The sequence below is a fragment of the Columba livia genome, chromosome 10 (genome assembly GCF_036013475.1).
Source record: "Columba livia isolate bColLiv1 breed racing homer chromosome 10, bColLiv1.pat.W.v2, whole genome shotgun sequence".
NCBI lineage: Eukaryota > Metazoa > Chordata > Aves > Columbiformes > Columbidae > Columba > Columba livia.
Genome location: NC_088611.1, coordinates 8739319 through 8764432, shown reverse-complemented (window position 1 = coordinate 8764432; position 25114 = coordinate 8739319). Strand labels below are relative to the sequence as shown.

Below are 25114 nucleotides of genomic sequence, written 5' to 3'. Positions count from 1 at the left end.
TGTAGTCTCTATTTTTCCATCAAGGCAACTTGAACATTTTCAGTACAAATATCCATTAAAAAAAGAAAAACACTAGCAATGATGCAACATTTCAGGTGAAGAAAAAAAAAAAAAAAATCACCTCCTAAACATTAGCGCACTCTGCTCTACTTTCATATACAGTGCTGCTCCTGTATTTTAAAACCTTTCAATAGCTTGGATCATAAAGCCTATTTTTCTCTTACCAAGATATGCAATTACTTCCTCAAAAACCTGAAAGGATATGAATTTGGTCAGAGCCCTTGAGTTATGAATTCCTTTGCTTCTGCTTAAAAGGGTGAAAGAACTGATCTTGCAGGTAAAAGACAAAGACCAAAAAAAGCCACACCTAACACACATCAAGGCTGCACTGTTCCCAGGCTACACAAAGCAACAAATTACTCTCTCAAAAGAAGAATGCAGGTCTTACATGAAGTGGAACAATTAATTTCACGCTTGTCAGCCCAGCCTCAATAGTATGTTGATTTGAATCAGATATTTGTGGCGCATTACTGCATGCAGCAGACAGCCTTGATGCCTCCCGAGCAGACATATTGCAATGATGACTATCATTGTAAAACAATCCATCAATAAGAGTAATTACAGTATTGATCAAAATGGCTCGATGTTTCGTATCAGAATCAATTCTCAGGAGTTGCCAGAAACAGAAATATCTAATGGACTATTCCATCACTGCAGCAACTGAAACAGCTAATATTCTGGAAAGCTCTTAATAATTACTCATTGACTCTAGATTTCTGCTTCAGTGGTTAACTATAACCTACCTACTGCTGCTTGAAAGTCAGTCTTACTAGTCGAAATAAGACTCCAATGCAAATTTATAAAGTGCTAACATCTGCAAAAACACTCAAAACCACCCTATATAAATTCACTGTGTTCTGCTAATCAGAGAAACTAATTATATTTCTTATTACATTGTTTCTGGGTGAGAAACTGCATTCTGGATGCCGACAGCTCATTTTACAGTGGCTGCTCATACAGTATTCTACAACGGGCAGGGTGGAATGCATTACGGCTCAGACTGTAAACAATAGCATGATACCATTAATGGGATATTTTTGTGTAAGTGTCATTCACTGAATTACAGATGGTGTTGAGATAGCATCAGCTCTTAATGCTGCACTATAAACCCTAGAAGATATCTTCATAATATGCTCCTGTTTTGTTTCAGATTTGTCTGTCCTCACACCTAAACTGTCCTACTAGTGAACTGCATGTAATTAAGATTATATTAAAATACATTTGCATGCTGATACAATATTAACTTGCCAATAAAAACATACTTAAATTAATAAACTGGCACATTACACAGGCACTGCAATAGACAATATTATACCATTTCTAATAAAATACTTTTATGTAACACATTAGCATTATCGTCAATTGGAAATCACTAATATTTCCTCTGATGTTTGCTGAAGTAGCATTAATTATGCTCACTTTCTTTTGGTATTCATGTACCATCAATGCAATTAATTTGGAGTTTACTGAAGTGTGAAATGTTCTGCCTGATAATAGATTTCCCAGAACCTCATGCAGCGGTCGACCTTAACCATTGCAGTTTCGCTGTGCCTAACGCAGAAGCTGAGTTCAATCCTCAATGGTGAAGCAGCAGCATAGGAAATAAGAGTGATTTGGAAGCCTGTTTGAAAAATATTCTGCTGATCAGAGGTTAGCATAAATATTTGGGCATCTCGACAGACAAAAAAGTAAACTGAAACGTGGAAAAGCACCAATGCAAACAGCATGATTGAATCCTAACTGCAGGGTAGAAACAGCTAGAACTGCTTCAATTTAGTTTTAACTGCTAAGAGAATCTTTTGCAAATCACTGAAGGTCTTACGACATGGAACATTTTGAAGCAAGGATGCTTAGGGCAAAACAAATTAAATTTTGCAAAGTAAGAACAGCAAAGACCAACTATTATACTGGATAACAGCCCCTGTTTAGTCTGTCATAAATTGTAAAGTAACTCCATAAGCTTATATAGGATCTTGTTTACACCCCACTGAATTCAAGAGGAAATTTATATTTTTTTTTACCCCCATGTGTTTAGGATCAGGTTTTATAACAGAGCTCTCCATACATACCAACACAATGACAACAGCAAATCTCGTGTTTAGATATAGAAACGTTTTTCTCCATATTGTTCTATTTATACCCTCTATGTTGTACTCCACTTTATTCCACATTACTAGCATTGCCTTGTTATTTTTCCTCAAGGGAATTACATTTCCACCCTAATGATACCTTCAGAAAGTTAATCTACGCTCATCCAAGATGCTTCGATAATTTCCTGCATCCAACAGCTGGCAAAGTCTGTCAAATGCAATATTAAAAAAGCCTGGGAATCATAGTGCATGAGCCACCTGACAGTACTACTGTTACACTTCACTCAAGTTTAATCAGGAAAGACCTACAATGGTTCAGATGCTACCGAACCACTTCTGACAAATACTGACCTTTTAATATGCACTACCGTATTTTTAACCCTACAATCACAAGGATGAACGAGCAACAGTTTGTATAATTGCCATTCATCTTCCTTCAAAAAAAGAAAGCTTGGGAAAAGCTTTTCCAAATGGAATGCCTCAAATTCACAAAATTAAGTGTGAAAAATATTCCTTAAAAACCCAGAATACAAAACCAGACAAAACAGACAGTACATCATATTTAAAGAATAGGTATTTTTCTCTCGTGCTCCCCAGACACACGTATTTATTCTATGCTAAGGGTGCAGAGCGTGGCTTAGTGTAGCAGGACAAGTTTTCACAAGCTCAGACTCCAGTTACAGGCACAAAGGCAGCCTAAAAAGTTATTTTTATTCTGTAAATGCAGATAAAATTTTATGAGAGTATGCTTTCAAAATATGACAATAAAGAGTGTTTGTGAGGTGGTTATAAATTATAGGACACTTAGAAGCTACAGGGAAACTCCCACAGAGACAGGTCTTCTCTAAACTGAACGCACACACTGCACTCAGGATATACGATATACATCCTTATGTCTTTATAATTTATACATTTAATTCATCACAATATTATCTTTTTTTAAAACCTTTCTTTAAGCAAAAGCTATGGGCAGCTGGTGAATGTCATAAAATCCTTGCCTTCTGAAAATAGCTGACAGAGAAAAACGGCTAATGATGCCTGAGGTGTCTGTGTGCCACTGTTAGCACAGAATTAGTCCATTCTATTTCAACAAATCATGCTTTAAGAAAAAAAAAAAAAAAGTAATTTTAAAATGCCAGAAAGACATAGTTTTCTTTCTATGCTATAGGGGGAAAAAAAAGGTACAACTTCCCCGCATTGCTTATATCACTACCATTTATAACTACATATTAACAAACATAATAAAAATATTGACAGTGGCATTTATTACTGATAAAGACAGATAATGTTATTAAGCAAGAAGATGAACTTTTAATAATTTGTAATTATCTTAACATTTCACTATGATCATAAGCCACCTTCACTAAAAAGCAGCGAAGGAATTCAGTTTGTTTCGACAGATTTGAAGCAACTCCTTCTGACACAGCATTTCCAATTTCTGCTCCTATCAAAGGGCCAGAATTCTTTGTGGGTAATTAATGCTTATAGACCATTTCATAATGTTACTACCTTCTGCTAGGCTGCATTTCACAACAGCAAGAATGTTATAAGGCACTCATTTACATTTTCCTACCTGAATGTTTTACCAACAGATAACAATCCAAAGCCACAGAGACTACACAGCTCCTTGAAGTCCCCTGTAACATATCAAAGTACTAATTTATGATCTGAGAAGGTCCCACCTACAGTCTAAGCAAAGCTATGCAGAATTTGTGTCGAATAATTAGAAAAATATTTAAGAATTCTTAGAATTTTTAGACAGGTTGTTATTCCAATTAATTGTCTTGGTTCTAGAGATTTCACAATATAGATTCGGTTTTATTTTATTTATGTTATTGCTTTGGACAAAACAGATATGACTTAATAATTACAATTTTATTTACCCACAACGTTTTGTTGATTTAACCTTTGTTTAATGACACAGTTCCAGTGAAGGCCTGCACACTTATGCTGCACACTTACTGCTGATTCAGATTTAATGCTGACTAAACAGCAGCTTATTACATACAGAAAAAAACCCACATCACTGCATTAAAGAAGTTGGTAGAAACTGCTTGCTTCCCTGAGGCTCGAGACATACAACAAAATTCTGTCTTGTAATAAACACATCACGTTTGTCTAGCAAGACATCACATCTGAAACATCTTTGCTCATCCACAGCACAAGCAACCTTCAAAACTGAGAAACTTGTTGGCGCTATAAGTACTGTCAGACCTGACTGTCCTCTTCGAAAACAACAACAGTAAAATGGGCATAAAATACCACCTATACAAGAACTAAGCTGAGATAAAAAGTTAAACACCTGACAGCATATATGACACTGTGATATCTGAGTATCTTCCCCGGTCTTGTTTCATGTGTGCGGATCTACTGGACAGTGACAAAGAGGCAAGAGAGAGATTGCATAGATCACCAATAGTAGAAAGAAATAATTAGATATTTTTTAAAACCCCACTTATTATTCAAGTAAGATTGCATATGCAATACCATTTGCAAACGCATGAGATGGAAGATTCTGTTCTTCCAGAAAACTACAAGGCTTGTTCATCTAAAGGCCTATTTAGACATGCAAGTATACTGTTTAATGCATTTTAGGTGGTGAACTAATTAAAATAACATGCTTCAATAAAATAACCCAGAAACTGCTTTTTATGTGCCTGGCAGTGACACTGGATTTGGCTGTTCCGTGGCCTCTCTTGTCCCTCCCATTCGAGGCTTTAGCACGGAAAGATCTGCCTCAGCCCCTATGCTGCTGTGGGTCCAGCACTGGCAGATGCTCCACGGAGCCGCTGGTTCCTCCCCAGGGCACTTTTGATCTCATTTGCAGCACAAACAGCCTTTTTGACATGAGTTCTGAGCAAACCTGGGCAGGTATCCCTTATATGGTAGAGATTCCTCTGGGTTTGACATCCTTTTCCTTTCTATCCCAACTGGATAAAAATAAACCTGAACAAGTTTGAGGGGAAGAGCAACAATCATAAGTCTCAGCAGTAACAAATATTTAACCCCTTTGCCACAGCTCTGAACGAGCCATTTCTGCCACCTGCTTGCCTGACCCTTGCTTTTAAGGATTACTCTTTTACTTTAACATGCTTAAGGTAAACACTAAGAAGAATATTTAGCAAGGGTCATTTACATACCTGGTGCTATAGTCTGGAAGAAGAAGTCTTATTCATCTTTTCTATAAAATTGCCTATGTGGCAGAAGAAACTAATAATTGCTCACAGTGACACATATAACATGACTCTATAATGCATTTAATTATGATTAGACATGCATGTTTGCAGATTGAACAGGGGAAAGACAGAATTAAACTAATTCAGAACTAAATTTAGCCTTCGTCTGACACAGACAAATACAATTTTTTCCAACATCAATAGCACAGGACACTGCCAACTGAGGCACCTATAAGCACTACGCTGTGAACTGCAGCATCCCATGCATGACAGCAAAGCTTTTCCTGCAAATTATTTTTTCTCCCTCCATATCCAGAGCATTATGTTAAATAAGCTGTTCCATTACATTTACCATAATAAGTCTCTCCAATTCCAGTTTTTACCACGTGTGTTACTATGAACCACACGTAAATGCAGATTAACTCAGCTAGTTCAAAGAATCTCAGTTCTTCTAAAGACACATAAACAGTTTTGTTTATTATCATCCTCTTGTCTTCAGAGTCTTCTCAACCATGTTGCCAAGATACGTTCTCATGTTATTTCAGTCGCTAATAATTTCTCATTTACTCATCTGACAAGTAGTAAATTTATTTGTAAGCTTTAGGACAGTAAACCAGAGAAGCTAAATTCATGAATATCTAATCCACTTTAAACTTTGCTTCACATTGGTGACACAGCTGGTGTGCTGTGACCACCGCTTACCGCACTAATCACAGTTATTTCACTCATTCCTAGAGTGCCTGCGCTGCTGCAGTGTCCAGCTGTTCTCTCTCACGTTATATTTAGACTGCAGTCTTCTGGGGCTAGAATTGTCCTTTCATTGCCCATATGTAATTACACACAACTGAACTCTGAGATGCTCTAAAACAAACATGTTAAAATAATTCAATAAAACATACACAGTATGAAAAGTTCATGATTTTCCGTCTACCTCAGATTTGTTGCCAGTATTGTTATTTGTATTATAGAAGTTACATTAACAATAGACTTTTCAGTTCAATGGCTAAATAAATTACTTCAGCTTAGGGTCAAGATGAGTGATCCCCTTCTTGTCCTTTCACTTTGAAAAGGAGATAGAGACATCAATTCTGAAACAGAATTGGAAACACAGTTCAAAGGTTGAATTTTGACTTTTCCAAAACATTCTGAAAATGCAATAATTAAATGCTTTGCATTTTTAGGGCATCATTCCAACACTGAATTAATCATTTTCTGGGTACAAAGAGGAAACAAAATCTGATTTTACGTTTAAGGAAGACAGCAACCCCTATGTTTAGTTTGCCTAAATAAAACAGCTCTTGTGATCTTTCCTATTAGAACTACTACTGTTTTCTGCAGAAGCCACTGATATTCTCCAAGAATAAGAAAACAGGCTACGGTGTTGTGTTAGTTTTCACTGAGATACTATGTGTTGGTAGTATGGGAAGAGCTTCTCCTTCCTTTTGCTTGAATTTATCAGAAGTGTTTTACTTCACCACCCTGTCTAAGTTCACACTAAAAGATTAATTCTGGCGATTTCTTAGGCAGTAGCTACTAAGATTATTATCGACAGCAACAGTATGACCACAAAGGGGTTGGAAACATTTGGGAGGGACCAGGGCAGCTGCAAAAAGGGCCAAGACCCAAGGCTAGAGTCACCCAGGAGAAGCAGCACAGGCCTATGGTAGCCTGATGCCCCAGGTGGCATCACTATCCATCTGCTTTTCTAGGCTAATCATCTTCTCCAGCCACAGGCCACCACTATCAGCTCTGAAGATAAAGTACTTGCAACCAAAGCAGCGCTTTTGAACCACCCATCACAAAGGATGTTTACAACTGGAAAGGCGAGAATTTGTTTGAGGCTTTATCTTTAAAAATGATCAAGTAAAAACCCTCAGGGAAATAACAAATGAACAAACTACATTAAAAACCAACAATTTAGCTGACAAACTCAAGCACTTGTAAAGTAAGAAAAGCTAGATTTACAGTTGCAAAAGCATTTGAGCTTGCATATACAAACACTTTACGATGCAAGATTAACTCTGCTTGTCTGTTTCTTCATGCACAGGGTGGACTCAATCTCACAAACTAAGGTCTCAAATGTGCAATTTTGCAATTGTAATTACGCTTTTTATGCAAAATTATTATATTTAATTGCTATTTTATTTCTATTCACTTCTAATGTTTTGCATCAAGGAACCATTTCTATGGATGCAGCAACATTTTATAACACCAGATGTAGATCTGAATCATTAACAGAACCTCAGAAAATCAGACACTAACTCCAACAGCTGAAAATTACTGTAAATAAAGGCAAAAGCTGCAGCCTATGCACTCCTATAAACGTCTCAAGAAAATACAACCCTAAAGAGACTTGCCTTTGCATCTTTGGTTTGAAAAAGAAATGCTTAGTGTTTTGATTCTATCTGTTGAGATAATCTTCCACAACTTAATGTGACTTTCACAGAAAGAACTTTCTACAACCTGTATGAAGGTAAATGAGTTGAATCTTTGATTTCAAAGGACAGTATGCACAACTAATCTGAGAATGTAAAGATGACTGAAAAGTGGCTTTGTGGTCTTGAAATGCAATGCTCCATCTGCAAACTGACAGTGACCTAGTTTCTGGATGCTGTCTCCCAGTTTTGTGAAACAGCTCTGTACTGGTACAACTGCAGAAAATGCAACCTGGAAATTTTTTTCTTGCACAGTACCACAGGAAATATCAACAAAGTTACTTTGGCAAGTATTGATGTTCTCAAGGTACTTTTATTAAAAATTTAAAAAAAAATTAAAAAAAAATATATATAACCCCACACAACAGAGCTTTATAGATTTCCATCCCACTGACAAACTGACAATCAGCTACAGCGATTTCATTATTTAAACTAAAGCAAAAATCTCTGTATTAATGAGATACATTTGGGAGCTCAGGGTCAAACCCTTTGACGGTTAACACAGTGAAAAGATATGAAACATCACAAAGCACTTGAGGGGAGTTCCTCACAACATTAATTTTTAGCCTGGCAGAATAATACTCATTATAAGATCCCACAGATGAAAACTAATGTACTGTGAATTTTATACCACTTCATTATAATTCAAATGACTTTTTCTTCCTTCTTACATTTTCATTGTTTGATATACTAAAATACCTCTGCTCCTTTTATAAAGCCTAGGAACAGTGTCAATGTTCATCAAATAATGTATTAAATAAGTAATATTCAACAACTGCATATGGCTGAATATTATTGAACTATGTTATGCTACAAAATTGTCATTTCACATCAAAACATGCCTTACATAGCAAGGCAAAGAAAAACCAAAGAAGCAAGTGTTCTTTTAAGGCGAAGAAAAAAAATCAGACCTTTTATATTAGTTGTACACCATTTTAAAAATTGATTTTTATGAAAAGCATTTCAAAGACGTTCTCCAACTTTTAACATTTCTTTTCAAATCCTCAATCTGACCTACAAAATAAGCATGATTCAGTGCACTAAGTCACATCCAGCTTTTTGTAAGCCACTGGTAAAAATTAGCCGACTACATTTTACACAAATTCAAAGACCAGTGTACTGGATCAAGTACTTCTGGATACTCGATAGTTACTCAGCACCTTACTTATTTTCACAGTAAAAAGTCACTTTTGCTGCTGTTCAGAAATCAAAAACATTTTAACTATTGGTGTCTTTCCTCTCGTGAGACCTTAGTGTTCAATGTAGACTGCAGTCTACCACAAAAAATGTTAACCTAATTACTATAACCATAAAATTAGGTTGACAAACTATTTTCCTATGCTAATTTGCACAATCGCAGCTGTTCACTCCCAGTCTCTTAACATTTCATGTGAAGAATGTAAAAGGTACCAAGTTTCTTCCAGTGCTACTGAAAACAAAAGTGTTTCATTATGGGTAAAACAATTTCTGCATCAGGATGGCTATTTTCTTTAGTCTCTTAACTTATAATCCTTCATACTCTATCTATTGCTCCCCACTTTACCATGCTTACTGAAAGCTCTGGGATTCTCTGCACAAAAGTAATGCCTTTCATACCCCTTCAACTGTATACAGTAAGCTCTTCCTTGCTTTTCAGTAAGTGCTTTTGAGCCATAAATATAAAATAAGTTTACAAAGGAAACTAAATATAATTTATCCCACAACTATGTGTTTGTGTTCACACAGATTTTATTTTTTAAGCAGGTCAAAACCTTTTAAATGGGTACTGACAGCTCAAACAATTTTCTTCTATCCTTAGAGTCCCTGTAAGTGCTTAACCAAAGTCCCAGTCTACCCATGAATATTTGTCTGGGCAATACAGGATCTGGTCTGACTCTTGGTCAGTAGCACAAGATCCAGTACTTTAAAAGAATTGTCAATGTTTCCTTAAAGAGTCTGCAGAGGACAAGAGGGTTGCAGTTCAGCACTCCAAATTTGCCTCTAAATTCCAGCCTCTCTAACCAACACTCTCCCTGCAGCGCTGCACAGTAGCACCAGTTCCTCACCAAAGGCTGGGCTTTACTGCTAGGACCAGCAACATTGCTTTGAGTAGGCTGGCTCACAGGCTGCGTGCAATGTTCATTTACAAAGAGAACAACTAACACAGCTAGAAGAGAGGCTGGGGAGGTAAAGGGACATGGCTGCTTTTTAGAAAGCCGTGGGGTAAGCAGCTCAAGTGGTTGAGTGGAGGTGTGAGATGGTTTCAAAAAAGGGCTGGTGGTCTTCAACTTAACCAGACGCCGCCGAGAAGAGGTCATACCTCTTTGGTTCACAAATCTTTTAGTAAAATTCATAAAGGTGAAGACTTACACCATCAGAATACATATCAGAGTTCCAACATAACCATCTAGATGAAAGTATTAAGAACTTGGTGATTTGGGAGCATATCTGACTGATTGGGGAATAATGCCAGTGTTAGGGAGAGATGGGAGAACAAAGATTCTTTGGAGGCAGTTGATGCTCCCTGTTCTGGCTCACATCTTTGTTTGGGGAAGGAGGGCCATTTACCTCAGATCACCGAATCAAAATAAGGGGAAGGACATGTAACACAGAGGAAAGATACTGCCAAGGAGCCAAAGTGAGCTGCAAAGGCAGCTAAAGAGTGGGTGGCTGGGGTGGTCATCACCGAGGGGAAAGAGCTAGAGAAGCCCAGAGCAGAGGAAAGCACAGAAGACGGACGAGACAGATGCAGCAGTGCCACTGCCAGTCAAAACCCTCAGCAGCTGCCTGTCCCATCTCTCACATGGACTGCATGTACCTTGAGCACCTCCACCCTGATGTACCCGTACACATCCTCCCCACAGCTAACTAGAAATGCACCAGCCCCAAAAGAAAGAGCATCCTTTGTGCCTTTTACTTAATGGTTCTCTGGCTGTGCATGACGGAGAAACAACACGTGGAGAAAAAGTTTAGGATTCGATGCCTTGGTGCCAAAATCTCCAGGGGAACAAGTTCTATCGGTCTGAGAGCACCTGCACCAGGAGGGTGGACTGCTGTAACTGCTCTAACACCTACGTTGCTACAGCTTCCAGTCTGATGCAAGCTGCAAATGGGCACTTTTGAAAGTATCATCTTCTGCTTCATAGAACTCCTTTCCTCAAAACCACATTTTCCTGCAAATTCTTGACAATTGCTTTGTTTCGATGGAAGTGTCTGCTAGTGACACACAACCCTTTAAAATATGCTGACCATGTCATGAACTTCATTTGCATGTTAATAGATCTCCCTGTCTCTCTCAAGGGATTAATTGTCTTCCCAACAGAATCACACAATCCCATTTATGGAGGTTTATTCTGGCTCTGGGATGGAGGTGGGGATGGGCAGTTCTTTGACTGCAGTTCTATTGTTCCTATATTTGGAATGTATCAGCACTTACCTTTTTGTTCTTAAAACACTTTTCAGTAATCATGTGTAGCATGAAACAGAGATAGAGCTTTTAAACCAAGTTTATCCAATTCAACACTAGTTAATATTCTGCAATTATTAAATTTATTATTTTTAAAGAGGACGGCAAATTAAATCTTTTAATTATAGAATTATACAGAGTGGATAAATTGCACATTAAAAAGTAATTGATATATGTTATTATAAATGTAAAAACTAGAAATTTGACTACAGTGATAACCTAGAACTGCTTCCTTTGCAAAAAGAGAAGTCTATTGAGACAATATGATGCCAGGTTATTATCTCACACAGGACATTCTCAGCTAACATGCTTAATGAGGACACATGTTTGTAATCTCTCCTACAGTCAGTTAGGAGAACATTTTAAAGCACCCTGACATATGCAATAAAATTCATTTGCACCATAATCCTGGTAACCATAGAACTCACAGCTTAAACTAAGAAAATATCTAGCGAACACAATGTTCATGTGTTAAAAGCTCATTATCAAATATGACAGAGGCTGCATAAAATTTCTAAGTTATTGCAGTAACCTGCAATCCAAGAATCCACCAGGCAGATTTCAGATTCCAAAAGACTTCTCCTAGAGATAATGTATTTATTCTTTCACTAAAAGGGCTAAATAAGGTGAAAGAGAGAGGTGAGAGCCATGTTTCAGATCAGACACTTTTCTAATAACCTTGCACTTATTACATAATTATTAGGAAAACCTGTCTTTGTCACAGTTTACAACCTTTCTTTCCAAAGTATTCAGTTCATCCTTTCTGTAAACAGGTGCAATAGCAGTTCAAACACTTTTCCACATGCACAGGGACAATTTCTAGAATACTGTGCTTAGCACAGCTGAAATACACTGCGTGTAAGGACGTTCATCTCAGTGCTTATTGGGCCCAAAGATATGTATATAATCATAGCAGAAAGTAGGTATTTTAAAACAAACAAACAAATGAAAAACACCATCATCATTGCTGCTGTTCTAAAGCCTCTGTTTGCTATTTAGGGCACTTCAAAGGAAGCAGATAGTCGTAATAAAATTCTCTGCTTCTGCTGTTCTGAAGTTATCAATGAGCAACTTTGACAGACTTCATAACAAAAACCTAAGATTTTAATTAGTTAATAATGAAAGCTTAGTTGTGATGTGTTTCGTGTTTATCTCAGAACCGGGTAAGAATATTTAAGAGAATAAGGAGAAATAAGCATACAAAGAGAACCTTATTCACTATTCTAAACATAAGTCCAAGCATCCCAAATACAAAGCTCTACAGCTTTTACCATTTAGCTCTACAGTGCCCCATATGGATAAAGGGTCAAGGACAACCTCCCAACATTTCAAGAAAAGAATGCTTATTTTTCCCTCGTGAGAAAATTGAGTCAAGCCAGGTATCTTAAATATAATCCTCTTTGTAAGCAAAATCCTTTATTTGAACACAGAAAGAGTCACCCAGAAATCACTGTCCTTGCTGACCTCTCCTTTGTACTTTCCATAAGTACTAGATAGATTCTATCTTCTAAGCTTTCTTTCAGAACATGCCATCTCTCCTCTCATCCTCTAACATGCCAACGTTGCAAATATTCTCCTCAAAAACACCAGCCAGTGAAGGTCTCCATCCACAATTTGGAGTCCAGGGACCATGTGCTTCAGCGTCTTGCCTCCAATTACCCCTTACCATTAGCCTAAAACAACTCAGTGAGATGTAGCGCAATGGACTGGCTTACAAACTGACCGTGTGTGGGAAACTACGGTGGGTCTGTGGATTCCCTGAGAGAGGGTATGGGAACAGAGATCAGCTTTGAAGATATTAAGGTTTACCCATGAGAAAGAAGGGAGTAAAGGAGTAACCAGAGATATTAAGGTGTACCCATGAGAAAGAAGGTATGTATCCGTGAGAAAGAAGGGAGTAGAAGAGTAACATTGATGATAGCAAAATTAGCCAATGAGATGTTACTACTGTAACTTGTAACCAATAGTGGAAAGACATGAATTGGTAAAACTGTATAAAAATGCACTTGTAGCAATAAATGGCATCTACTTGCTTCTCAGAAGAACTCGGCCAATGTCATTTGTCCATCTCAACTGTGACAACCATGCTCAGCGCAACTACAGCAACTTGAAATATGAGATGTTGCTAACACCACTTGACAGGATATAAACACCTGGACTTGAAAAGTGGATATTTTTAGGGCTTTCGCACCACCCCAGCCCTCTTATTTGTTAGCTGGAATCTGTGAGTTCCTTAGAAGGATACAAGGTTAATGATCCAAGATTCCAGAAGGATTTATTCCTACTTGCTGTTCAGAGCAGCAGAGAATTTGTTATATGTTTCCTGCCCATTGCACTCTGTTTCGATTGCCATGCTTTGAAGGATGTCTCAGGGTTATTATATGGAAGCAACCTAGAAGTGATTTTATAGTTTTGAAGAAACTTTTAACATTTGCCTAAAATAAAGAGGAGAATTTATGTTGTGGAAAGGTGTGAAATTTCACAAAGTACTTATTGTTTGACCTCTGGATTTTCCATGAATTAATTATCTGATTTATCTCCATAATTGTAATAGAAAGCTTTTCAATCTGATTTTGGTTGAATCTTTCAAATATATGTTTTAAGATAAATTTTTAAAAGCTACTTTTTAAAGCAAACTTTGTAAAAAAGAATGCAACTGGGGACAAGTTACATAACTGAGTGGTTATGGTAATTCCACATCATATTGACAGTGCATTTTTGCTAAAACATCTTTATTGCTATTATGAGTTTATGTACTGTGATCAAACTTGATCATCAGGACAAATGCATCTATGTCTTATTTCTCAATTGGTCCAACCACATCTGATTTCACTGATGGGAGGACCCTGGATGTGCTTCAGTCAGCCTGGCTGAAAGAGAACCTTGTGCTCGCACCTGATTATCAAGATTAAAATGAAGCTAATTAAAAAAAAATAGGCAAAAGCAGTATATCCTGCTGTGAGGCAACGTTTCATTATGTGTGAGACTCAATGTAAAATGCTCTGAACAGCACCCATCTTTGACAGTTAGCCCAGGAACTTAATTTTAATATACTAATGAATCTCAAAAATGTTATACAAAAAACTCTCTAATGGAATAAAATGCAAATATAAAGAAAATTAGTTAAATATAAATCGTTACAAAAGACCACTTACAAGAAGTGCAATCTATACTAGAAATATTGTTTTGGGATATTTCCCTTGGTAGGAATGTCTATAAATTGCATCAAGAGACCACAAGCCAAATTCATACAACCCTTTTTGGCTTTACTGCAACTGTAGCTTTAGTGAGGATTCAGAAAGATTTGAAGCTGCTGATCAAAAAAAAAAAAAAAAAAAGGATTTTAAATCCTATTAAAATGGATTAAGGGAAACACTGCACGTTGTTAAAAATATCAAGCATAACTTTAAAATTATTAAAATGTTACCATTCCATTACACTGACAATATTTTGGGAAAAAAAAAAAAAATTAAAGAGAGTTGTGTTTCTATTTGAACATATATTTTTACATGGACTTTATGACATATCTCATCCATCCTACTGTCTTACAAGCCGTCATGCAGTTAATGTTTTATCACCAGCAGCTTCTTTCTGCAGGTTTCAAACTGTTCCACAATCACACATCAAAGAGTTGTCTAGCGTCAGAGATACAAGACTACCCCCTGGCACAGGCACAGGGACCGCGTTCTGTCTGGCATTATACTGTAACTTCAGGTACAGCAAATTTCACACAGGGGTCACCAATCAGTTACTAAAAGCTGAGCACCCTGGGGAAAGCTAGGGAGTCTGAGATGGATCTTCTAACAAGATCACATTTATATACTGTTTTTTCTTTCTTTACCTTTTACATTTGAATATTTACATAGGAAATACAACAAACAATTAATAAAGATTAAAAGTAAATCTGTAATAGGTTCATTTTATCGAAATAAATTCAAAACATAGTAGGAAAGATCCCATCTTTTGTTATTTATGTTGCCACTCCTCACAGTAGTGCCTGCACATTTTCCACACGTATTCTCATGTACATTGAACTACAGAACATCCAATGCGTCTTTTCGGAGAGTGCCTTATGTCTGAAGTACAATTATTTTTCCAGAGTATTTAGATTTAGGGTTTAAGGCTATTTCAGGACTTGTTTTATGTTGTAATTGGTTAGTATTCACAGAACAGAGATGCTGTTATAAGAGCTGTCAATGATTACCACTAGTTTTTCTGGGACCAAACACAGAGCTTGATGATGACTGCAGCCTTACCATTCCATCAGTCAGCTCTTAACCAGTTTAGGCAATAACCCTTTAAACATTTCTTCTGGGGCCAATGGGACTGTTTATGTTCGGAAAATTGTGCATTTCCATGATTGTTTATGGAACAGAATTTCATACATAGCAGTCCCAATTTTCATCTCATTTAAGGCAGGATTGATTCAGAATGTCTAAAGATTTGCTTACACTAGAACTCTAGACACACTAAATGTAGTTGAACAAGATATATGCAATTATTTCAGACATACACTTTATATTTTGATATAGAAAAAAAAATTAAAAAATCAGCCCTTAAAAATAGCCAAAGGCAAGCTTCACCCTACAAAATACACTGAAAGCAGCTAAAAGATGACAGTCATGAAATACTGACTTTGTACAGTTAAAGTAAGGCAACCCTCAGTTCTGCTGGATTCTCAAGTTTCTGGAAGAGAACAATCTTAAAGAGACAGTGCCTCCATATCATCATGCAAACACAAAATCCATTTAGATTGGCACAGCAAACAAAACTTCTTGCTTCCAGCTGTCCACTCAGTTCCAAGGAAGGGATGCTGAACGAGACATTTAAATACTCTTAAAGCTCAGAATTTTAATATATGCTGTAAGTCAAGTTGCACAGAGGATATTAACTGTTATTCCACTTCTCTACCATCCTGCAGAAGCTGCAGTTTCTAAAAAAAGCTAAAGGCAGGAGGCTAATAAACATTTAGCAATCTCACTCTAATCTAGCACTGTACACAAGCCGCTCTCACAGTCCTTAGGAAGAGTCTTTTACCTCTCAATTTGATGATATTCCCATGTCCAAACTGTAATTATGTATCTCCTTCAGAATTTCTATATCTTGTATACATCTACTCTGCTGAAGAATTAAAAGTAGTTTTGAGAAAGCAGATAATAGGCTGCATTCTGTGGGAGAAAGAAGTCCGTTATGTTTTCAACTAACTCATCGGAAAGGCTTATTTCTCCATATTCTTTCAAATAATTCACTACAGAACAGCATGTAACAGGAAAAACATAGCCCTAAATTTCAAAAACCTAAGTTTAAAAAATGTAAAATATTGGAATTATTCTAATACATAATTGCCAAAAGCAATTACAAAATATTATAGGTCGTTCCCCCCTATAATAATGTTTCAAATTAAAATCCACCAACTAATTGGACAGATGCAAATTAGAGAAGGATTAAAAATTATGAAAAGACTTTAAATTTCCTATTTTTCTAACAGTACTGGAATTGTTGGTGAACATAAATTTCCCCACTTTATAAAACATGTAGAAGCATAGACAGGTGTTTCTCTTTATAATGAAACTATTGAAACAGAATAATTTTGTTACTGAATGTGGTAGGAGGAACTTTATGTGCAATATCAGCACACACAATATTCAAACCACACAGGGAATAGATAGTTGCCTTTATAAAGCTACTCAATACCTGAGCTTTGGTCACCTGCATAAAACAGAGCGAGGACTTTCACAACAAGAAGGATATTATGCTACTTGATTCTAGTTACAAACCTTTGCTTGAACAATAGTACATTGATATTGGATACATCTGGAAAATCCAGTAGTTGTCAGAGTTAAACAGTTTCAACTAACCAGTAGCACTTGTTTAAAAAGTTGAGGCATTAAGGACTCAAAATGATATAAAAATTCAGAACATTTTTTTTCCCTGCAAGAGTTATCAGAAGTGAGTGTCCAGCCAGTATTCAGAAGTAGAACAAGGTGTCAAATTCATTTCCTGCTTAATTACCTTTTCTACTAAACACAGCAAATGCAGAAGCAAGTCCTTTGTTTCCCAAGGAAGGATCCCATCTGCCAAAGAAAGGCTTTAGTCACATGGACTTCAAGTGAAGTAGGAAACTCCTTCCTTTCTTTGGAAAGGATGGATGTAGCACCAGGGAAACAAAGAGCCAGTGCTGCCCAGCTTACAGCAGCCCTTGCTGTTCCATCTTCTCAGCACCCAGCAGTAACCCACCCACACCTGAGACACTGGAATGATCCTTGGCCTTTTGCTGGCACTATCAGATATCTGCCTGAGCTAGTCTCCCACCAAGGGTGGAAATCATAACTTCAGGAACAAACAAAACACGTAGCTTATTTCATAATATTAGTTTTACGCTGCTCTGCAGGCAAAACATCCTTGCAAAAGTTTTCTTTGAAAGTTAAATACCTAGTCCCATTCATCTCCTAAACATTTCTAGCACTATTTCATCAGGATGCTGATTAAGCCGGTTTTTTTCTCAGGATTTGGGCAACTACGACTTATTTCCAACAGCCACCAAGACATAGGGAATATGGCAGTTGGTTACATTTGGGCTATATTCCAGATGCAGAAGCAGTCACAGCCATCTCCTTAATGCTGCTATGATTCCTTGAGCAATGCGAGTAAACAAACACGTCGGTGATTATGGCCACGGGAACAGAAAAAGGAGAAAGGCTGTTATCGTCTCCACACAGACTCTTATCAACAGTTCCATTAAAGCACAGTAAACTGCTACCAATGATAAAATTACCACTAAGGAATTCTAAATGCATTATTGATGTACTCTTGGGTGTCTAGAGAGATGTTAACCCTTTGTGGAAAGCAGAAGATTTAATACCAAGTAAATAGTACACCAGTAGATTTTTTTTTTTTTCCATTTAAAATACTTATATTTTCATTGCTAGCCATTTATATGCATATTTTCAAACACACATCATGCTGCGTGCCTTCAACGTCTTTTAAAGTAAATTAAAGTTGAGAGTAATCACCATCTCATAGGTCATCCTCAGTATCTCACTACATGTGATTTTCTGGGTTTTGGTGGTTTGGGGTGGTTTTCTTGGTTGTTTGGCTAGTTTGTGGTGGGGTTTTGTGGTTTTTTTGTTTTTTGTTTGTTTGTTTGTTTGGGAGGTATTTGTTTGTGGTGGTTTTGTTTTAGGGAGGGGGTTGTTTGTTATGCAGTTTTGTGTGTTTGTTTTATTATATATACATATATATATATATTTTTTTTTTAACAGAAAAGCAAAAGACTAAACATATCACACATCTTGCAGACATTTCTGTTCTTTTCAGCCACAAAAATCTCATTTGTCCATTTTTACAGTACACGCAGTTACTTTTTGTCAATGCAACTGGGCTTCCATTAAAGCACAAATTAACCACGCACAATAAATCACCATTTGTCTGAACCTGTAAATATTGATGGTTGTTTACTTTACAAACCTTACTGTAATTATTACTTGGTGCTGTTTTGAATCACCATGCCCCCTGGGGTCCATTACTTCACCATTTAGTTTCAAAATAATTTTCCAGATAAGGTACCTTCTGAACATTTTTGTTTTCCCTCCAGATAAATCATTACACTAATTGTTTATCAGAAAACTGCAGGCTGCAACTGGATTAGGAGAAAACAGAGGGGCCATATTTAATTCTATTTGATAGAACTCTAAGGGTGGGGTGGGGGTGGTCATGGAATTCAAGACTAGAAATTAGAAACCTTTGGGGACACTTTCTAAAATGATTTACTTAACAAAATATATATTCTAATAACCAAAGAGTGAAATGTAACTAATTCCCTTAAAATACAGTATGGATACAAAACTGACATGCTCAGAATACCTAATTTAAACAGTTCGGTTTTTTGTTGTTGTTGTTTGTTTGTGTTTTGTTTGTTTTGTTTGTTTTGCTTGATTTTTGTTTTTTTGTGGGTTTTGTTTTTGTTTTTGTTTTTTTTTTTCCCTGTAGCTCACTGCAGAGTGATGATCTAGAAATCATTTGGATTAGTTGCTTTTGTGAAACTAATAATGACATTATAACCACAGCGACTTTTACTGATCAGGATGCACAAAACTCTTACCTGACTGTTATGATTTCCAAAAGAGAAAGACAGACCACAAACTGAGAAAAGTAAGCATTCCCACCCCCTTTTTAATTTTTTTCCCAGTAAATTAAGCACATCTGACATGAAATTCAAAGCAAGTTGGGGCAATAGTATTCTATAGCATTTCTTTATACTATAGCAACATTTGAATACACCTACTTCATGGATCATCATTTAAAATTTGTAAAACAAACACCTACTTGACTATTTCCACTAACCCGGCCCCAAATACATGCACTTTGAAAAAAGAACTTAATAAATTGCATGAATAGAGTGACTGACTAATTAGGAAAAAGATAACTAGGGTCCTCTAAAGCACTGCTCCATTTCTTTCCTCTGTAATCAGGCTCCAAAAATGTGCATAAATACAGTGCTGTAAAAACTAATGACTGGCACAAAATCTTTATACTTTGATACCTAAACAAGTAGTGTACGTGATTATAAATAGGCCATCACACCATTTGAAACTGGAATTCAGAGTAGTAGCCATTACAGTGTATTCATTTTTAATTACCACCTCACTAGCACCAACTTTTAACCCTGGCTGGCTGAATTTCAGGATTGATATAAAAATGCTTTCTAAAGTCTAGTAGGTATTTTATTCTCTATTGTGTATTATAATAGTTCAGGTTTAATAACTACTCTTTTTTATCACATCTGAATTTCAAGTTAGCCAAATTCCTGAGTTTATGAAAAGATCACAGGGAATGTAAAAAATTGAATAGGTCAAGTGATGTGAATATGCATAGACAAACCATTATCTGTTCTTCTCCTATTATTTTGGTGAATGGGTAGGGAAGAAACATAAATCATTGCTCAGCACGTATTCAACCAGTTCCCCTTGACGCAGAGGAGACCACTGTCTGAAGAATCATGTGTACAGCGATTAGACTATTACACACCACACTATGGCTACTTAAACTAACTTGTCAGTTTAAATGGTAAAAAAACCCAGACTTTGGACCTATTTAGAAATTTATCTTAAAATCTAATTAATTTAAATTAAAACTCCGCTTTTCTACTTTTCCTTGCAGATTTAAATGCTAAGCATGTAGCCCTCTACATCTTTAATTGAATAAAATGCATATATTAACATTACTTACAAAATCTTTCCTGAAATAGATATATAGCTTAGATCTGGGCCTGAACTGTATATTCTTCTTTTACAGAACATAAGAATAAACTTTCCAGAAAAATACACCATTTCCCATAATGCTTTATAAATAGCAAAAAAATGAAACCCTTCCAAAAATACTCATCAGAAAAAGCACACACAAAAGGATTTTCAAACATTTGTTTCTTCTTACTGAATCCAAGAAAGAGAAGGGGGCAAGGGAAAGTTAATTAAAAAAATTTAAAAAAACACCACACAGTAACAGCTTTCCAAAACAGCCCAGCAGATAAAATTGTCTGATTCTTAACTTGATAAAAAAGACTGACTAAACAGCTGATGGCAGAACTGTATTATAACCCTGTAATTTCCTAACCAAACTTTTTCTACCTTCCACCAATTCACTTGGGCTTGTTTTTGTTTTTCTTCCAGATATCACTCAGAAACATGGTGAATGCAAACTGGGCAAATATGACAGAACAGTCTTGAATCTGGTTCCAGCATTTCTCCACCCATATGTCTTTTTGTGTCCTTTACAAAATACTTTGTTCAACTGAGTATGGTAAGGATTTTTCTGGAACTAATTCTTCCCAAACTACATCTCATCTCCAGTGTTTTAGAGCAGATTGAAATATGATGCCCAAACTACAAACAAGTGAACGTCACTGTCCCAACTGAGTCAAAAGAGTAATACAGAAAACATATCAAAATAAATATGAATGGGTATGTAGAGCTTTAAAGATGCTTCAGTTTGAATAAATAAGTGGGCGTGCTCTCCGTGACAAACGCAGAATGAGACTTTAACGCATAATTGCTCTCATAGCTTTAAAACTGGTGCAGAAGTACTCGCACAGCACGGGAAATATATTTTGCATGCTAAATAAAAACTGACAAAAGATGTATACGCCCACATTGTCAGCATGTTCCTTGCTGCCAAAAGCCAGTCTGCTGTCAAATAGATTATGTTCATTTGGCCTTTGGGAATGGTGACATCTTAGAATTTCAATTTCCAAATATAATTAGAAAGAGAAAAAACACCCCGCAAACATTAAAATGGCTGGGGGAGGAACAGCTTGTAAAAAATACTTAATTCAGGATTGGAATATTTTTTCAGTATTTTACTGGAAACCAGTGGAGCAGCTAGAGACTGGAACACACAAAATATTAGGTCAATACCAGACAGACCTGTTTTCATCAATAGTCAAGTATTTCAATGGAAATGAGGGCAATCATTGTGCAAGTCAGAGTACAAGCTGAAGTACCAAACTCCAGCCATAAACCCACTCAATGAAGAATAGCCATGCATACATGGAAAGTATTTCCACTCATATTGAGGAAATATCAGAAAGAAAATTAAGTGTTTCAGTTTCTCCATCTAGGTGATGACAGAACTACAAGGAATGTTGTCTAATAATGTACTATTTTTTTTTACCTTAGCAGAGATAAATGTTGAAACACATTTAAAAAAAAAAAAAAAAATAATAAAAATCACAGATGGCTCTAAGTGAATAACAGATTCACTTAACCAAACATTTTATTTCCTGTAGCTTGAATAATTAACAAAAAAAGTGTTTACCAACAATTATATAACAGCTTTTATAGTAACACAAGGAGGGGAAAACATTTAGCACAGACTATCATAAATAATTCAAAAGGTCTAATTTACCATAATCATGTCTGGCATTTATCTTCAGTAAATAATGTATTAGGCATATACTGCACACTATTTCCTATAGTAACTACTAGAGAGCATTAGGAACAAACCCATCTGTTTAGCATTCTGTAAATCAGTCCAGATCTTGCATGCATAAAATGATTGCTGATGAAGCCATTTACCTATGCAATGGATAAAAATGTCATCTTTTAATGTAAAATTAAATAAAAATTATAGAAACTGCAACACAGATGAGGCTTTTTTTGTATACCATAAATATTCATAGCCTCTAAAGTGACAAAGCATACCTCAGAAACCATAGGAACCACTCTAGGAAAAGAGTTGGGTCTTCCACATTCGCTGTGCCACTGACAGGTTAATTTGCATAAGCTCAAATTAACATCTCAAAAGCCTTGTCTTTGCTAGCGTTTTCAAGAAATCACCCACCATTACACTGAAACCATTGCAGCTACCTTGGATCAACAGAAATGTGAGTTCTAGTGTCCTCCAGACTCAGGGTGCTTTTGTCCTTTCTTTTGCTGAAAGCATCACTGTCCCAGCTCCTTCCTTCTTCATCTGCAGTTCCTAACTCCTAAGAAATGGTAGCATAAACCTTAAAACCTGGTTTTGGTTGTGTAACTCTTCGTTTTCAATTATTTCCTAGTTTTGCCTGTTAAGTCTGCAATTTACTTAATCTCTACTGGAATTTACATTTTTAAATAACAGAGGATTTTAATTTGTTTGTTTTTTCCTCAACTTTTTGCAATGTGTTTAACAGATATTCAACATAACATCAGCAGAATTTTCCATAACTCTGTGCACTTCTTCATATGATTTTTTCACTGTTGTACATGCCCAGGACCTCGTAATACTTGTATTACAATTCTCACATTCTGGGAAATGTCTACTCAAGTTTAATGTTTTACATCAATGACTGAAGTGAAATCACGAGCATTGTTTCTCACATAAATTGATGACATTAGGCAGCTAAATTAAGTGATCTAATGAAATTTCACACACCTTAACAAATGCTATCCTTGAGATCTCCATGAAGCCTACATTAAACATGGCATGGAGAACATTCAGTGGGATTTTCTGTATTTTTCAAGCACATTTATGTTGATTTTTTAAGATTAGCTTTATTTCTTTAGAATGTAGTTACAATGTTTCACTTGAATTACAGTATAAATTCCTATATGATCCTTTTGTGGAGACTCATTTTCTGAATAGTATCACTTTATCTTCTATGAAATGAACCAGCCTACGATCATGAATTACATAAAAGGCATTCCAGAAGATAGAAAATGTAGAAATATGTCAAGAACTGTTGTTTCTTTCACATTATTTTACATTACTAGGCCACTGAAGTTACTTTAAAAAGCCAGTACAAATTGGCAGAATATGTTTTTATTTTATAGATATATGTATCTTGAGAGACCAGGAAAAAGTAGAACACCTGTGGTTTCCAACTGTCTCTGTTTCTTCAAAGCTTAGGTGGGAAGAGGTCACATTAACAGGACTCAGACTGCGAAGAACCAAGTGCCAGAGTACTGCTCAGCTCCATCACCTAATGAAACCCACAACTCCACAGAAGGCAAAGCCTCAGGACAGCTAAGCAGGATGGAGGCAGCCTTAATACACAAGCCTGCTCAAATTCCAAAAACGATGCAATAAATGTCCTGCTAGTTATCCTTACAATCCCTATCCCCATTTTTTCTGAAGCTCAACATTATATTCATAAATTGTCTTTTTGACATCAAGACAGTCAAGTTTTGTAGGACTATAGCCAGTGTCTCCAGAGGGCTAACACACCAGATCAATGAGAACTGAATTCAATCTAGGTTCCATAAAAACAGAATTTTGGCATGTAATAACCTCCAAACAGACACACATTGAATGAAGCCTCCCTGTGAGAGGAAAACCACTGTTTTAATCAGAAGGAAATTCTGAATCCACTTGCTTACTGAAATCTTTAGTTCTCCATATAGAAATCACGGGAGGATATTTTAAAAATGCAAAGAAGTATCTTCAGCAGTAGAATAAATAGAGCAAATTAAATGAACCTACTGCATCTTGTCTAGAAACACACCTGCATTAAATACCATGTTGGGAGAGATGCACCCTTATTGTGAAAGAAGGGCCCTTGAGAATAGACAGAAACATATAAATACACATGCTCCAAAGAGCAAAAAGCATAAAGGTAATTAACAGATATTTTGTTGAAGGCAAAAGAGTTTGGATAATACTATATAATTTAATCACACAATACCATAACACCGCTTCCCTCAAAGTATCTTCTGGTTATGAATCTCAACCAGCCCAAAATTCCTGTTAGTTGCAAGCAGTTTCTTAACCCTTACTTAATTTCCTTTTAATTGTCAATGCTGATCAAGAAGCTCCACGTAGATCTCAACGACTAAATATTAGCCTGAAAACTACTACTAAATTTGGTATGAACAAAATAAAACTGCAAATACATAAGTTAGTACATGTAAAATAGAATACAAATTACATTTGTTCATCATGACATTTTATTAAGTCAAACTAAGACCTCCGGATCAAAAAAGGAATCACTTTCACTGTAGAACTGCCTGCTGTCAATTTGTCAAGTCCAGATAAAACCTAATTCCATAATCCATAAAGAAAAGGAAAAACATAGCAGGAACTCAACAACAGAAAACGATACTACCAGGATAAATGTCAAGCACTAAATAACCGTGTCCATGAAAACTTCATGCTATAGGCTGTTGATATCTCTGAGCTATTGCCATATTCTCAAACTGAAAGACAAAGGCCAACTATTTTGACATCTAATCAGACCGTAAGGGAATTAGTGCTTGAAGGGCCTTTCACTAATAGACTTTCCACCACCATGGCATTCTCTTAGTACGACTGAGCTAGTAAATAAATGGGTGCTGAAATCTCAGAAAGCCGGAAACAGAAGGATGTAGGATTGATCATCAATAACACCATTTTTGTGGACAAAAAAAGTAAAATAAAAGTCAGGCAAGAAATCCC

General features: G+C 36.3%; 1 protein-coding gene across 9 annotated transcripts in view; it reads right to left on the bottom strand.

Annotated features, from left to right (window-relative positions):
• CACNA2D3 (calcium voltage-gated channel auxiliary subunit alpha2delta 3) overlaps window positions 1-25114 on the bottom strand; it is a 458229-nt gene that overhangs the window by 362285 nt on the left and 70830 nt on the right. The window contains exon 1 of one of the 9 annotated variants that reach the window (XM_065075324.1): window positions 225-338. The exons of the other annotated variants lie outside the window; for them this stretch is intronic. The gene's annotated coding sequence lies outside the window, so the exon portion shown is untranslated. Of the gene's footprint in view, window positions 1-224; window positions 339-25114 lie in introns of those variants that run through there. 9 annotated transcript variants of the gene reach the window in all.